We start from the raw sequence: 15,793 nt of genomic DNA on the forward strand, positions 1-15,793 counted from the left end.
TGACGTAACAGAGCCACAGCCGGGCAAGCCGGTGTTTCCGCGTTTATTGTGGGATCTCAGTGTTAAAGTGGTTGTGGTTTAGATTATGCTCGCTCATCAGTTCAAGGGAGCACGCGTACAAGCACACACCTGGTTGCAATCTTAGAACAGCACCGCTAGTGGCTGCTGAAAACTACATAATGCCCCTTTAACTGACCAAAGGTAAACTAAACGTTGCCTAACCCTTCTTTCAGTCTTTCATACCTCCAACCTCTCTCTCTCTTCTTTCCTCTAAACCTCTGTCTCTCTCGTCCTTTCTCCTGAATCATAAACTGTGTGTGTGTGTGTGTGTGTGTGTGTGTGTGCAGTATAGAGTAAAATGGTATGCTATCTCAGCCTGTGTGTGTGTGCGTGAATGGCGACACGCTGAGTGCTACATGGTGACATTTGGGAAAAGACTGGACCTCATGCTGATCAGAGACTCTTCAAGAGTGCTCTTCAAAGAGCTGTCAGACACGCACAGATATTACTCACCCACCCACACAGACACACAGATATTACCCACACAGGCTTAAGATAAGCCTGTTGGATGAATGACATTCTTACCAGGCTTATTGTTGGTTTGAATAATCAGTTCATCTGGTTACAGTTATACTCATGTGTGTATGTACGTACTGAAAATAATTTGACTATATTTATACCCTTTAATTATTATATTTAATGCAAAAAAATATAAGTAAAGGATATAAATATAGTTAAATAAATTTTCTGTATTTCTTTAAGTAGAATACACGGGAGACAATGTTTTCCAGTTTCTTTACCTAAACAGAAAACAACTGTTGTTGTTGCTGCTGCTCCATGATGAATCTGCTGCGTGTAATTTCATGCACATGTCCTCTGGTTATTGATGTCTGTACTTATTCACCCACTTGACTCCTGCCCCACACACACACACACACACACACACACACACACACACACACACACACACACACACACACACACACACACACACACACACACACACACACACAGACAGAGCAGAGGCAGCGCTGTGAATCCTTATTATGTCCCTGTGACCTTACTTGAGACACCCGGACGCCGCCTCATCGTCACACAGTGAATTCCAATAAAGTTTGAATTTATTCAAACTCTGCAGTGTTTCCTCCTTTAGTTTGTTTGTCCTGCAGCTGTGACATTTGAACTCCGGTGGCTTTAAATAACAACATAGGCCCGTAAAAGTCAGTCTCACTGCTCTAACAAGACAGCTGTGGTAACATTTGTTACGAGAGAAAACTACAACAGAAATCAAACCAAAATAAAAACCCAAGTAACCAAAAATGTCATTAATTTAATTGATTATGGTCATCTGACACTTGCCAACCAAACCTGTTTATTTACTTGAGCTGTACCTTACAAGTGGCAAATAAGTTCATAAGGCTTGACTTTGTTATTGAAGGAGAGTACTGGATGGATAATGTAAGGCACTGAAAGTGTCATTTCTGTGTTTTCAAGGAAAGGCAGAGTAATCTGCCTCCAGTTACTGTAAAACTTCAGTTAATACCCCGGGCTTTTATTTGCCTTCTCACTGTATCCACCCTGCCTATATTTGGCACAGGCCTTTTAATTCCTTTCCCAAAAAGCTCTTGCTCAGCAAAGATGAGGAATAGGCCACCAGCAGATTTCAGAATTTCAACCAGTATGAATATTATTTGTATACATTTTTTTTCATCTCTTGTTTACCATGCCAGTAAATCTGAATTGTTTTCTGTAAAATGATTGAATTGTGGAGAATATAGCTGAGCTAATGCGCAGCATGTCCATAGTGACAAAAGTCATGCCAGTAACGGACAGGCGTCTGACTTGGAATACGCTACGATATGTAGCTATAGGATAAACTAGCCCTTGATCCTTCCTTGTGTTAACTCTGGTGAATAACTATCTTGTATCTTTTTAAATTGTTCTTGACCAGTTAATCGCCTTGACAATCCATCGCCTTTCAGAGCTAAGAAAGTTTAGAACCATACTGCTATACAAATTATCATATGAATGTTGAAAATGTTTGAATTGTAGTGCAGAGGATCTGTTTAGGAGGTGAGAAAAGAAAGGTTTGATAAATAGAAGTCAACCTACTACAACTTCTGCAACCAATGCAGAGAGGGGTGTTTTGGGTAACAGTAGGTCAAAGACTCGCAGAGGAGTCGAAGCACATGCGAGTTTTCTTATATTAAAGATCAAAACCCTTTTTGGAAATATGGTAAAATTTCTTCAACTTCGCCCAAAGTAAAACAAAGTAACTGGAGGACAACTTGGTTTGGTGACTTGTTCCCAAAACTCAAATAAACAAGCTGACTCTTGTACAAACTTGCTTGTAATTGTTCAGTTTTACATAAACAGATCACCACCAATCATATAAAAGATGAAATCAAACCCTTAGGAGACTTTTGTTTAAACTCTGCAGAGAAACGTCTAGTTGGAAGAAGAAATCCGACACATTTAACAAGACTTCCTGGTCCGTGCGTTGTCAGTATTTCTGCAGAGAACATCAGATGATCCGAACTCATCTCATGAATAAAATATTAAATGTTTTTGAGCTCAGACATAAGCTTCCTAATTTCCAGCTGATGTTTCCATTTTCTGTCTTAAAAACTGCGTTACGTGCAAGATTAAGATTCAGGATTCAACACTGTAGCAGCCTTTCGTGCAAGCAGTGAAACACAGAAATGTAAATTTGTCTTTGGGGTATCACCGTCGCTGCTGGGTGAAAACCTTTTATCTCCAAAAGAAATCTTTTCAGGAATTAAAAGAAACAGGCTTGTATTTGATCAGATTTTAGGAGTTTGAGCTACTTAAACCCGAGTAACAAATTATTAAAAAGATTAATTACAAATATTTTCACGATGGGGCTTTGACCATTTCTGTCTGACTCTGGGATATTATGCAGGGTGTGTGTGTGTGTGAGGTCAGTGTGGCGGGGGGAAGGTGACGCTCTGAGCTTTGTAGTGGAACAAATTGAAAGCCAAGCTAGTATCAATCACTGTGAAGCCATACTTAATTGTCCCGGACACACACAGAGGGGAAAAAAACAGTTTGGTAATTAATTCTTTAACACGAGGAGAAGAGAAGAGTGAGAGAGAAGAGAAGAAACGGTCAGTTTACAGAAGAACAGAGGGAGAGAACAGGCTGAGAGAGTGACAGGGAGGGAAGCAAATCGTTGGAGAGGATTTTTTAGAGGCTGCAACTTGGCAAATGTTATGATCTCCGGATTTCAATGCTGACACGCAGCAAATCCGCATGCACACAGGATATTAATACTCCATGTTCTGCTGTAATCAGTCCAGACGGCATTTTAGCCCAATTACAGGCAATGCTTCTGTCAAATATTTTGCATGTACAGTATAACATGGGCTACAGTTCCTACACAGTTTAACTGATGATTCAAACACCTTAATATTTAAGCTCAACTCTTTAGTTTTTCATTTCAAATCAAATTTGCTGCAATGCTGAAAAAAAAACAACCACACTGACACAGATGAAAATAACTCAATATTTTCTTGTTATCAAAGGATCTCATGTGCAGACCCAACCCAACACTGAATGTGTCTACTAACAGGATATATCATCATTTTCTGTTCCATAGAGCTCCAGAAACTATTAAAAACCCATCAATGAGCCTCACTGCTGCACTGGATGACACGTTCCTTCTTCACCATGAACACACACACACTGTAGTTTATTCTGACTCGGTCCCACAAACGCCGTCCTGCTGCCCCAGATAGTAAACGTGTTAATATAATAAACATGAAGGATTCATCCTGCCGCTGAAAATAGTCACCGACAAATGCATTACTTCCTCCTGTTTGATAAAAACTACAGTGAGCTGCTGTTTGAGCCTTTTTAAACATAAAACTGTAATTTATTTTTTCCTCTTGTTGTACAGTGACTTGTTTATGTTTTATATAGGCTATTCATTGTTGTAAACCACTGTGTGTTTGATCGGTAGCAATGTATATGGTATTTGTATTTGACAGTAGGTTGTTCATTTTCCACCTTATTTCAGTGTTTATTTACTACTTGAAGCTGATCCTCTATGTGTCTCTATCTGCAGTACGTTAATAAACCCATTCACCCAATAAGGTCTGGCCATGATTAAGTTTTTAAGTGCGCCGCATGTGAATCGAAACCAAAACTAACATTGGTGAGCGACATCTGCGGTGGTGCTTTCACTGTCGCTCCGCAATGTAAAATTTCCACTTAACGTGAAACCAGAAAACATCTCTCTCTCCAAATATACCTAGTAAAGTATATGTCACTGTATTTCAAGGTAGTGCAAGCTGCAGGCTTATATTTTGTAAATATTACTTACAACTTCGACCAATTTTATTGACTTCCAACTTCATGTGTCACATGACAATTTTTGTCCCCCCAAAACTGAGGCATGAACTGAACCGTGGATTTGGTGAATCGTTACACCCCTATTGTTTGACATTGATTGCTGTAAAGCGGTTTGTTACCTGTATTGAAAAGTGCTATACAAATTGCAGATAACAAATTATTTTTGTTATATATTATTATCTTTTTTTAAAGATTTATATCTTCAGCATACAGACAGAAAGTTAGGAAGTACGTAAGTAAGAGATGGACTGATATGTTGTTTTGGGTATTTTTAATGGGATTTGATGACAATAAGAGAAACATAAAGATGCCTGTATGTTTAAAAAACGTATATATTTATTTACTGACACCAGAAAATAGGGACAAGCACATTTTATTTGATGCAGACATTTTGTAAATTGATCCCTTTGTCTTCTTCCTTATGCTGTTCTTCATTGTCTGTCTCCTTTTGTGGACCTTTCTGTCATCTCTCTCTCTCTCTCTGTTTACTGCCAGCATATGGTTTTCTTCGTTCGACCAAATTAAAGGGGAGATTCCATTAATTTTTCAGCGTGGCTCCTCCGCCCGTCGAGGTGAATTTGCATTTCTATCTCACAGCTTAGCGGACACTCGTTAAAAACAGAAATGCTGAAATTGTAAATTGCAGAAAGTTTTTTTTTTTTTTTTTTCCTCCTTCTTCAGAAAATCAAAGTGCAGTCACTCACATTTTTGTATCACTCCTCAACCCACGCACACACCACCCCAACTACACACACATTTAGAGTTATGCACACACACACACACACGCATGCACCTACTGGAACTTCTGCTCGCACCAACCAACATATGCATCCTTATAGACACACCTCACACTTTCCCTCTCTCCGTGTGTGTTTGTGTATGTGCACTCCCTCCATGTGCACAAACGTCCCTATAGGTGTGTACGTTGTTGTTAATTGGAGTGTGAGGTCCATGACAGCTATCAGCGGCTCATTCACTACATTAATGAGAATGATAGCAGCTTTAAAAAGACTGTTCCACACTCTGACCAAACTCATTAACACCGGCTCGCATTTAAATACACCCCACTCTTCTTCCTCTTCTCCTATTCCTTCCTCTCTCTTTCTCTCTTTAACTTTGTCCATCTTTCTTTTTGCTCTCTTTCTCCTTAATTTTTCAGTTTTTCTTTGTTTCTTGTTCAGTCACCCTTTCCTTCTTATTTCCACCTTCTGTTCTTTCACACTCTCTCCATCTCTTTCACTGTCTTTCTGTCTTTCCTGTCTCGTCATCTTTTCATCTCTCACCCCTTAATCGTTTCTCTTTTGTTGTTTGTCCTCTGACAGAAATATTTCTCCTGCCCTCTCTTATTCATTCCCACCTAGTGATGTTATTTTGTCGCTTTGGTTCGTCTGTTCTTTATTCCTTCCTGTTTTCTTTTTCCCCAGAGTTTCTTCTTCTTCTTCTTCTTCTTTTCTTTCTGATTTCAATGTCCCAAACCAGAATATCTGCAGACTTCCAAGTACTGAGTATCGATCTTATACCAGAGCTCAATTTGTTCAAAATTTAAAGGCAAGGCACCTTTCAACCTTCAAGTGCTGTATGTTGGCATAAAAGGCATTTAGACAATAAACCATATAGGCCATATAAAAAGACAATATACACATTTAAAATGGGATTTAAAAAAGCTAAAATAGAATAAAACAGGATTAAACAGGGGAATAAAATGTCCAGTGCAGTTACAGTTCAGTGCGAAATATGACTTGACAAATCAAGAGAAGAAAGTGAAGGCAGAAACACTGAATTTCATAATGTCACTGACGAACATGGCTCAGTTACTGGCTAGTCAATACCCTGATACGAACAACAGAATCATGTCGGAACTAGTTCATCAGATTGGAGTTTTTGTAATTTGTGTTATTACAAATGCTAATGAGATTTTGAAAGTGATTTATGACTTCTTGAACAGACCCAGAAATTCTGAGACTATTTCATGAGCTCTGGTTCGTTTATGTTTTGGCTTGATGGTTCGAGTGTGGACGGACGTCTCTGTGTGTCCAGTTCCCGTTTTTTGGACATGATGTACTGAACAGTATAGAAATAATACATGAACACTGAATAACTGAAGACTTTAATTTTGTAAGTTACTCCTGGCAAAACAAAAGCCAATCAGAACTCTGCAGTTTGAACCTCACACTGAAAACACTGCAGCAGTCTGTAGCCGAGCTTCACAGTGTATTTTCTATTAAGTGTGTGTGTGTGTGTTGCTGTGGCCAGAGGCAGTGTGAAGGCGGTGATGGACTGATCCACTTCCTGCAGCACTACATCATACACATCAACACACACACACACACACACACACACACACACACACACACACACACACACACACACACACACACACACAATGTTGCTGTAAAATAAAACATAAAAAGCTGTAAATGAGCAGTTGTTTTATGAAAAATCACTGAATGCCACTGATTTTAAATGAGAGTAAATCAAGTAACTTGAAAGCACAATTTTGTGTCCACAATTCAAGGTAACAAAAGAAATTGGTGAGAAAGAAAGTGTGGTTTCTCTGGTGATACTATATAACTCATTTTAAAAAATATTTAGAAAAACGCATCCCTTTAAGTAAAATCTCCGTTTGAGTGATTTTCATCTCTTCTTTGACTTCACTTTCATTTTTCAGTTTAGAAAATATTCTCCCTGATAAAAATACTTTTGATTTAGTGCCAGCTCAAACGCAGAGGGGTTTAGACCGTGTGTGTGTGTGTGTGTGTGAGAGAGTGTGTGTGTCAATATTTGGACAGTTACCATGCAGCTCACCAGATGAGCCAGGCATCTGCTTCTTGGCAAGACTTGGAGAGAGTGACAGAGTGTGTGTGCACTGTGTGTTTGCACTGCAGCATACTTGTTTTCTTCACATGTGCTCACCATCTAGTTTCATTTGGAAACAAGAGTGATGCAGAAAGTTGGATTTCCTTTTTAAACTCTTTCCCATTGTATTTTATTTTTCGCCCTCCTCTGGAGTGTCTCCCCACACTCACCTTGCTTTCATTTCCTCCTTCCTTTTCTCTCATCTCCCTCTCTTGACTTCCTTTCTTCCTTCAAATTCCTTTCTCCTTCCTACTGTTTTACTGTTTAAAATTTTAGTTTTGTGAATTTTCCTCACTTTAGGTGTGAGGAAATATACACTATAATGATACCACAGCTGTGCATTTTTCAAAAGAGGATAAAATCCTTTTTATAAATATAATAATGTAAACATCCAAGCCATGTAGTCCACAACAAACATTGATTTTACATTACTGATTTAATCTCTTTACAACATTCAACATCTAAGAGGAAGCATTGTGCTTTTAACTTTGTGCTCCAGTGGAAGCTACTTAGCCTAGCTTGCTAACGTTAGCGCTGATTCCCACAAGACGTTACTTTTCTTTTTGTTGTTTTACACCTGCTTAGCAGTGTTGGGAGTAACGTGTTACAAAAGTAATGCAGTTACAACAATGCATTGCTTTTTGCTATAACGCATTACTAAAAGAAAAGTGGAAATATTATACCCGTTACAATCTCTGTAACGCGTGTTACAACATATTTTAACCCGAATTTAAGATGGCTTTGTTTTAATTCACCATGACCAAGAAACATTTCGGCAGCACAAAAACAAATCCATGAGTAAAAGAGTAACGTTATTTCCTGTTGCTGGAATCAGATGGTCGAGATTGTAGGCAGGGTGCAAACTACAGGGGAGCTCGGCTCCTCTTAACAAGACGGTAGCTCTCCTGATGGATCATGGGTAAATAGATTCCTATAGGCGCTGTGTTTGTGTTTTAACGAATTACTTTCATGATTAGAGAGGCTGCTGTCGATCCTGTCGGCGTGTCGAGAGATTCAAATAATCAATGACGTTGTGCTGCTGTACCTCGTGCGTAAATGCACACATCGTCTTTCTTAATGGGGAGACGATTCATCATATTTAATCCCCCCCCCCCTGCTATTTATCACAAGTTAAGACCCACCTGATCTGCGGATATAACCCACCTATGCAGCACATCTTAGGATCAGAACAATGCGCAATGCAGTGAAAGTAACTCAAAAGTAGTGAAACTATTGCAAATTAGCGACAGTAATAATGTCCTATATCAAATTACTCTAAAACGACAGTAACTAGTAATCTATGATGTATTACATTTTGGAAGTAACTTGCGCAACCCTGCTGCTGAGTCAACAGCTACTCCTGCACATGCTCAGTGATGTTTTCAACCTGGAGGAAGGTCCAGATGTGGTGAAGCCACACAGCAACAGGTGGTCCCGTCCTTGTGTTTTAATCCATCGTAACATGCAAGTAACCTAGTAGTAGCCTAGTTCACACTACACGACCGTCAGGCTGTGATCGGGGGTAAATCGGCGGTTGATCGGTGGTCGCCAGTCATTATGTGTGAACTACAGCTCTCTCTGTAGCTCAAACAATCCCTGCTACCTGCGTGTGCTAATCCATTCTTTCACCCAGATTCTTAGTCTTTATAATTTCTATCTTTATAATAACAAACAACTACTGTTTCGTGTGTAGGTTCGCGTCATTTACCGTTTCACGTGTGTTTTCTTGACAAAAAGTGGTTTGGAGACCAGCGTCGGGTGACACAGCCGCTGTCAGCTCGCGTAGTGTGAACCCCACAACGACTTCAAGACTCCCGTCACAAGACGGCAAGTCATGTAGTGTGAACAGCACGGCCATCAGCCGACGCTGAAAGTCGTGTAGTCTGCACGAGCCTTAACGTTCAGAATCATGGTGTAATGTAATCAGTAACCAGCTGATTCAAACCTGCACAGTGGTCTGCAGCCAAAAGTGCCTGTTAAGTTCTGTTCAGACACAAAGCAAACAGGATTTTAGAGGCAATCAACTGCGTACATAGTCAGTGGAAAGAAACAGGGGGGGAAAGGAAAGACTGGAGGAAAGCAACAGAATGTTGGTCAGTTCTGAGATCAGTTGCAGTCTGAGCTGAACAAAAACAGTCACTGGGGAGCGCATTGCTAGTTATCTTACAGCTAATACACACCTTTTTTACAAAATAATTTTAGTGCATCATTCAAATTACAGTAACTTCTTTCTTTCTACTTCTTAACTTTCTGTCATGGCCCGACATCGCCTTCCCTTTTCTGTCGCTCCTTCCTCTCCTGTTCCGCCGCCTCTTCGTGTCGGCCTCTGCTGAGAATTACTCAGCTCAACAAGAATAATCCTCCTCCTTTTAAACTGAAATAAAACTATCAAATAAAATAAAAATCACAAAATAAGATGTAAGAGGGTTAAGGCGGATCTCGACATGCTATATAATCCACTCCTCACATGACTTCAAAGGAGGCGGCGAGGAGTGCCGGGCCTCCTCCTGTTTACCATATCAAGGCGCTGCTGCTGCTGCTGCTGAGGAGGAGAAGGAGGAGGAGGAGGAGGAAGAGCCTGCAGAGCTAAAGGCTGGAATTAAACAAAGCGATGAGTTTGTTAAGTTGTGAAGTTCATTAGGAGGAAGGGATCTGGGGGGTTGCACTCATTTTCTCCTCCTCCCTTCATCCCTCCTCCTCCTCGCCTCATCTCGGTTCTTCTCCCCAGAGTTGCTTCTCTCTCAGATTCTGCTGAGGCGTCAACCTCCTCGATTTGATTTCACTTCTTGCCTCCGTGATCTTTCTTTCCTCCTCTCTCGCTCTTCATCCCTCTTTCCCTTCACACTTCCCCCCTCTCTCTCTCTCTGTGTCTGCGCAGTGTCTTTGCTGTAATGATGAATGGTGTTTAGTGTCACAGAGGATGGACTCCGTGCACACACGCACACACAATCAGAGTCAAAGTGTGGACACACACACTATATAGCTGGTTGTCTCAGTGTGATGGATAGCTCGTCCTTTTGTTGTCTTAGTTTTTGGGGGGGGAAATATGTAAAAGTAAAGCACTACCAAACTAAGGTTGGTGGTTGATTAATAAAAATGCAAAATTGTTTTTTGGGTTCCTTTCGATTTGCCTTATCAAATTAGCTTAAAAAGAAACTTTCAACTGTAAGAAAAACAGATAATGTTATATATAGCAAATATTCACTGGACAGGTGTGTTATATGGCAGGAATTTACACTAAAAGCTTAATTAACCTGTATATTTTACCAACTTTGAACTGGATCCAAAATGGAACCAACTAACAGAACCAAACCCCGACACACAACCCTAACTGTGGTGCTTATGGAGATGAGTAATAATAACAAGTCCCAGCTGCCACAGGTGAAGGAAAATACTACAACTGTTTTAGGAGGGATCTTGTGTTCTTGTGAAACGTCATCAGTCGCAGCCAAAGTACTGTTCCAAGTCAAAAGTCCGCATTTAGCCCAGTACAGTCAAATACCCAGATGTGTTCTCGCTCCGCCCCTTTTACCGAGCCTGCATCAGTGGTGACTTGTGTGGATTTCAGATAGCCAGATATCCCAGAACGCATTTCGCCGCCAAGGAGAAAAATCACAACTGTAACTTATAATACTGCTGTTCTCATGTCACATTTTTTTTATGCGGGAATATAGTTGTTTAACCTCCAAATATGTGGTTGATTGATTGATTGTCAAGACAGAGCTGATTTAAAAATTTGATACGTTTTTGGAGATGTGAGGTCCCGCCCGCTAACGGGTCTGGCCGTCATCAAGTCCGCTGCTGTTCCAATTGCTCTATGACGGACTGCAGGCTCCCGTTCTTGGGAGTTTGTACTCCCGAGCTGAACTTGAAGTCTGAACTTGGCGAGCTCGGTATTGAGAAATAGCCCAACATTTCCAATTGACCCTTCGCTAAGCCACGCCCCGAATACACAGCTGGCCAATCACAGCGCAGTATAGGACTCTCTCTAACTGAAGTCCGACACTTTCATGGCTGCGCTCCATTTTTCTCTAATGTAAAGAGTCGTTTTCTAGCTTTTTTTTGGGGGGCTGTATTTTTCTAAGATCTGGTGAAACGCTGTTCCTGGGTCACTTGTAATAGTTAAAGTCGCTACCCAGAGAAGCAGAAAGGAGAAGTACGATTTATTCTCTTTCCAAAACCTAAAACAAATCCAGAAAAATGTCGGCTGTGGATTGTTCCTAATGTAATGTTAGTTGCTAACGCTAGCTAACGTCCTACTGAATGTAACATAATAAAGCCCTGCTGTTCTGCTTTATGATTGTAATAATGAAAAGAGGCCTATCCAGCTTTACAGGAACAGTGTTGATGCGGAGGTTCACTTGTACTGTGTGATCGGTGGCTTTAGCTTCTATCTTTCATTTTTTTTTCACGTCAGTTTGAGTCAGTCTGACAGCCTGAATACAACCTTCAAATGGACAATGCTACTGCAAAACTTTCCGCTTCTTTCTGAGATCGCTTTTTCCAGCAAATTTGACACTATTTGTCCGGGCAGTGCAGTAATAGACAGTGGCAACAGTAACTAAGGGGGCGGGGCTTAGCGAAGGGTCTATTAAGCTTCACCAGGCTGTCAAAAATGGGAGGGTGTTGCGTGATGGCAACTTGTACTAGCAGATACTGAAGGTGATATATGATCTGTATTGTGTGTTTGTTTAGTATTCGGTATGGGGCTGCAAGATGTTGTTAGCAGCATGCTATTATGTGCAGTGCTGTCTGGTCATTAGTGGGGCCCTAGACAACAGTTTACTTGTGATGAGAAGAACAACTCATGTTAAAACATCTGTATAACCTCTTATACAAACTCTGGAGGAGCTTTGTCGAGTGAAAGGAAATTAGGCTGCTGAGTTGTATTATGTGAAATGTACGATCCAGTGGTTTTGGAGCTTTGCCATGACTCTAAAAGTCAGGATGTGTCGGCCTTTGCTGCTTTCTGAGTCCTCAAACTTTATGGAATTGTGATGCTAAATCACTGGAGTAATTTGAGTTGAATGTTTTACATGCGTCTTAAGCTTCTTTCAAAGTACCGCAATGATTGAAACGCTTGTAGAAATGGAAATTCATCCTCTGTCTTTCTTCTTTTGTTTCATCAATAATCAGTTTTTCACATAATTTCAATTACAAGAACTTTCCAGAACTATATTTTTACTGGATTTTTCCTCTCACACACAAATTGGATTCCTACAAGTTGCTTTTTCATGTGTGTACATTTTAGAAGATGCTGTACATCAAGTAAAACATGTAAGGTTTTTTTGTGTGAGAGAGAGAAGATTGTGTGTTGCTTCTGACCTCTTACATTCGAGTTGTGTTGAGTTCTCTCTGCAGTTGTTGTCCATGCTCTCTTGTCATCTCCACACCTGCAACACACACACAGACTGCACCACATTTGGTGTACATCACCGAGAGAGACACAAAGAAGAGGGGAGGGAAAGCAAACAGAACAAATGAATTTAAGATGTGCAAAGAGAGAGCGAGAATGAGAAACAATGGGAAAGAGACACAGCAATAAGAAAAAATAGGGAGGGTGAGAGAGAGTCTGAGATATTTGATCAGCTTCTCTTGTCAATTTTTAATTCTTAATAACTTATTGAAACAGCCTCTGGTGTCTGCGATCAATACTCATGCTCACTGTGCAGGCTGAGTGAAGAAGTGTGTGTGTATGTTAGAAGTTCAGACTGATTTTGTGATGAGTGTTAAGCATGTGTATCAAAATATTGCATCAGATCATCCTGATCAAGTTATCCTACATTTATAAATGTGTTTTCAAATTTAGATAACGGTGTTTATTGCTGGATGATGTATGAATGTGGAGCGTGTGGACTCTGAACTGAAGTTAGATGAGAAACATTTTTAAAAATTTCAATAAATGCGTTAAAATTGTATTTAAATAGTATAAAATTATTTTAAATACCCCTTTCGTATTTCATTGGCTAGTCCACAGTTTAGAGTGAGAGAAGACATGGGACATGAGATAGAAAAATACTATTAAATACACATAAAATAGCACGATAATAAAAAAAGTAAATAAAAATATATTCAGAAATAGGACAAAATAATAATAAATAATTGCAAGAAATTACTGTAAATAAATGAAGAATAATTTTGTAAAAAACTACAATAAAATAAAATGTAGAGTACAATTTAGGAAAACTATTACAAAAAGACTGAGCTTACAGGAATATACTTCAGGGAAAGGATGTATGGAAAAACATTAAAGAGACAGTGTGTTGGGATCTGTCACAATGTGTACTGAGGCGATGATGCGCACACACACACACACACACACACACACACACAAACACTCTCTCATTCTGTTTTCCTCTTCTCATTCTCTTTCAATTACTCTCTGCCTTCCTTTTTCTCTCTCATATTCCTTCAGGGCTTTGTATATATGGGTCAATGGAACACACACACACACACACACACACACACACACACACACACACACACACACACACACACACACACACACACACACACACACACACACACTCTCTCCGCCCCCCCACCTCCCCCAGCGTGTGATGACGGCATGGTAAATTAAATGTAGGGCTATATGTTTCCACCATCCAAATGACAAATGATGCGTGGTAATCGTCTTAGCTCTGATAGCAGCTGTAGCCCCTGGCAATGCCACACAGACACACACACCTCTACATAGTGTGCTTGTTTTGTTTGACTGCATTTGTCCTCTATGAGCATCCATGAACATGTGTCTGTCTGTATACGTGTGTGTGTGTGTGTGTGTGTGTGTGTGTGCGCACGCATATTTGTACATCCTCATACATATCTAAGTGTGTGTGTGTGTGATTTGTGCTGTGTGTTGTTTCTCTTCTGTAGACTTAATAGTGTTGGTCTTGCGTTGTGTAGGTCATGTGCATGCATGTCTTCATGTTTGTCTTGACATGTGCGTAAACATGTATGTTTGTATGTACCTGAGAAGTGTGTGTGTGTGTGTGTGTGTGTGTGTATGGGTTGTTTTTCATTATGATTATTTTGATGCATCTGCATCCTATTCTGCCGATAAGTGTTTCCACGCCTACACGCGAACGCCTGTAAACGTGTGTGTGCGCGTGCCCTCTGTTGGAAGGTGTAATAGCCGGCAGACAGAGCAGCAGCAGCAGCAGGAAAACAGGCCTCCAGCAGCAGATAAGAGCTTCCTTCAACTTTTGCCCGATAAAGACGACTCATGTTTATTTACATTTAAATAAGACTAGTCCTCTCTCTCATCCTTCTATCATCTTCCTCTTCTCTCTCTTTTGACAGCTGCTGTCTACTTCCCCATATTTACTCCCATCTTTCTCCTCTCAACATCTATTTCATTATTCCTTTACAGTTTACTTCCTCCTTTTTGTTTTTTGTGTGAACTGTTCGTGAAGTGTCATTAAGTTGAACTGTAAGGGAAATGAATCTATAGTGAAGTGTGAGTAAAGTTTCAGTGAAGTAACATATGAGTGAACTGAAGTGTCCGTTAGGATCAGTGTTTATGAACGGTGAATTTGAGTTTCAGGGTCAGTGAAGTTTCAGTAAAGTGTGAGTGATCTTGCAGCACTTTCTTACTCCCGACTCGTCACATATTGAGGCTTGGTCAAGGCCCTTTGGCGTCGCTTTTTAACTCCCTGGGTACCCCTTTAGTGTCATTTTTAGATGTTTAAGGTTCCGCAGTCAAGTTAGCAACGCTGAGCAACAACATATATGCAACATCCAGTAAAGTTAGCAACAATAAATATGCAACGCCCTGTTAAACTTTCAAAATAAAATGCTAGCGTTTCTAAACATCGCCATTTTGAAACGGCACATTGTTAAAGTTGTGAAATGTTGCAATTTGGTTAGGTTTAGGCAACAAAAGAACTTGGTTAGGTTTGGGCAACAAAAACTGCTTGGTTAGGGAAGTTTGGGCAACAAAAACTGCTTGGTTAGGGAGATTTGGGCAACAAAAACTACTTGGTTAGGGAGGTTTGGGCAACAAAAACTACTTGGTTAGGGAGGTTTGGGCAACAAAAACTACTTGGTTAGGTTTGGGCAACAAAAGTACTTGGTTAGGGAGGTTTGGGCAAAAAAAGTACTTGGTTAGGGAGGTTTGGGCAACAAACTACTTGGTTAGGGAGGTTTGGGCAACAAAACTACTTGGTTAGGGAGGTTTGGGCAACAAAACTACTTGGTTAGGGAGGTTTGGGCACCAAAAGTACTTGGTTAGGGAGGTTTGGGCACCAAAAGTACTTGGTTAGGGAGGTTTGGGCACCAAAAGTACTTGGTTAGGGAAGTTTGGGCAACAAAAACTACTTGGTTAGGGAAGTTTGGGCAACAAAAACTACTTGGTTAGGGAGGTTTGGGCACCAAAACTACTTGGTTAGGGAGGTTTGGGCACCAAAACTACTTGGTTAGGGAAGTTTGGGCAACAAAAACTACTTGGTTAGGGAGGTTTGGGCAACACAAGTACTTGGTTAGAGAGGTTTGGGCAACACAAGGACTTGGTTAGGGAAGTTTGGGGAACACAAGTACTTGGTTAGAGAGGTTTGGGCAACAC

General features: G+C 40.4%; 1 protein-coding gene across 1 annotated transcript in view; it reads right to left on the reverse strand.

Annotated features, from left to right (window-relative positions):
• Positions 1-15,793, reverse strand: part of kcnh5b (potassium voltage-gated channel, subfamily H (eag-related), member 5b) — a 1,142,829-nt gene that overhangs the window by 959,163 nt on the left and 167,873 nt on the right. The gene's annotated exons all lie outside the window — the stretch shown is intronic.

This window comes from Micropterus dolomieu, linkage group LG11 (assembly GCF_021292245.1).
Source record: "Micropterus dolomieu isolate WLL.071019.BEF.003 ecotype Adirondacks linkage group LG11, ASM2129224v1, whole genome shotgun sequence".
Taxonomy (NCBI): Eukaryota; Metazoa; Chordata; class Actinopteri; order Centrarchiformes; family Centrarchidae; genus Micropterus; species Micropterus dolomieu.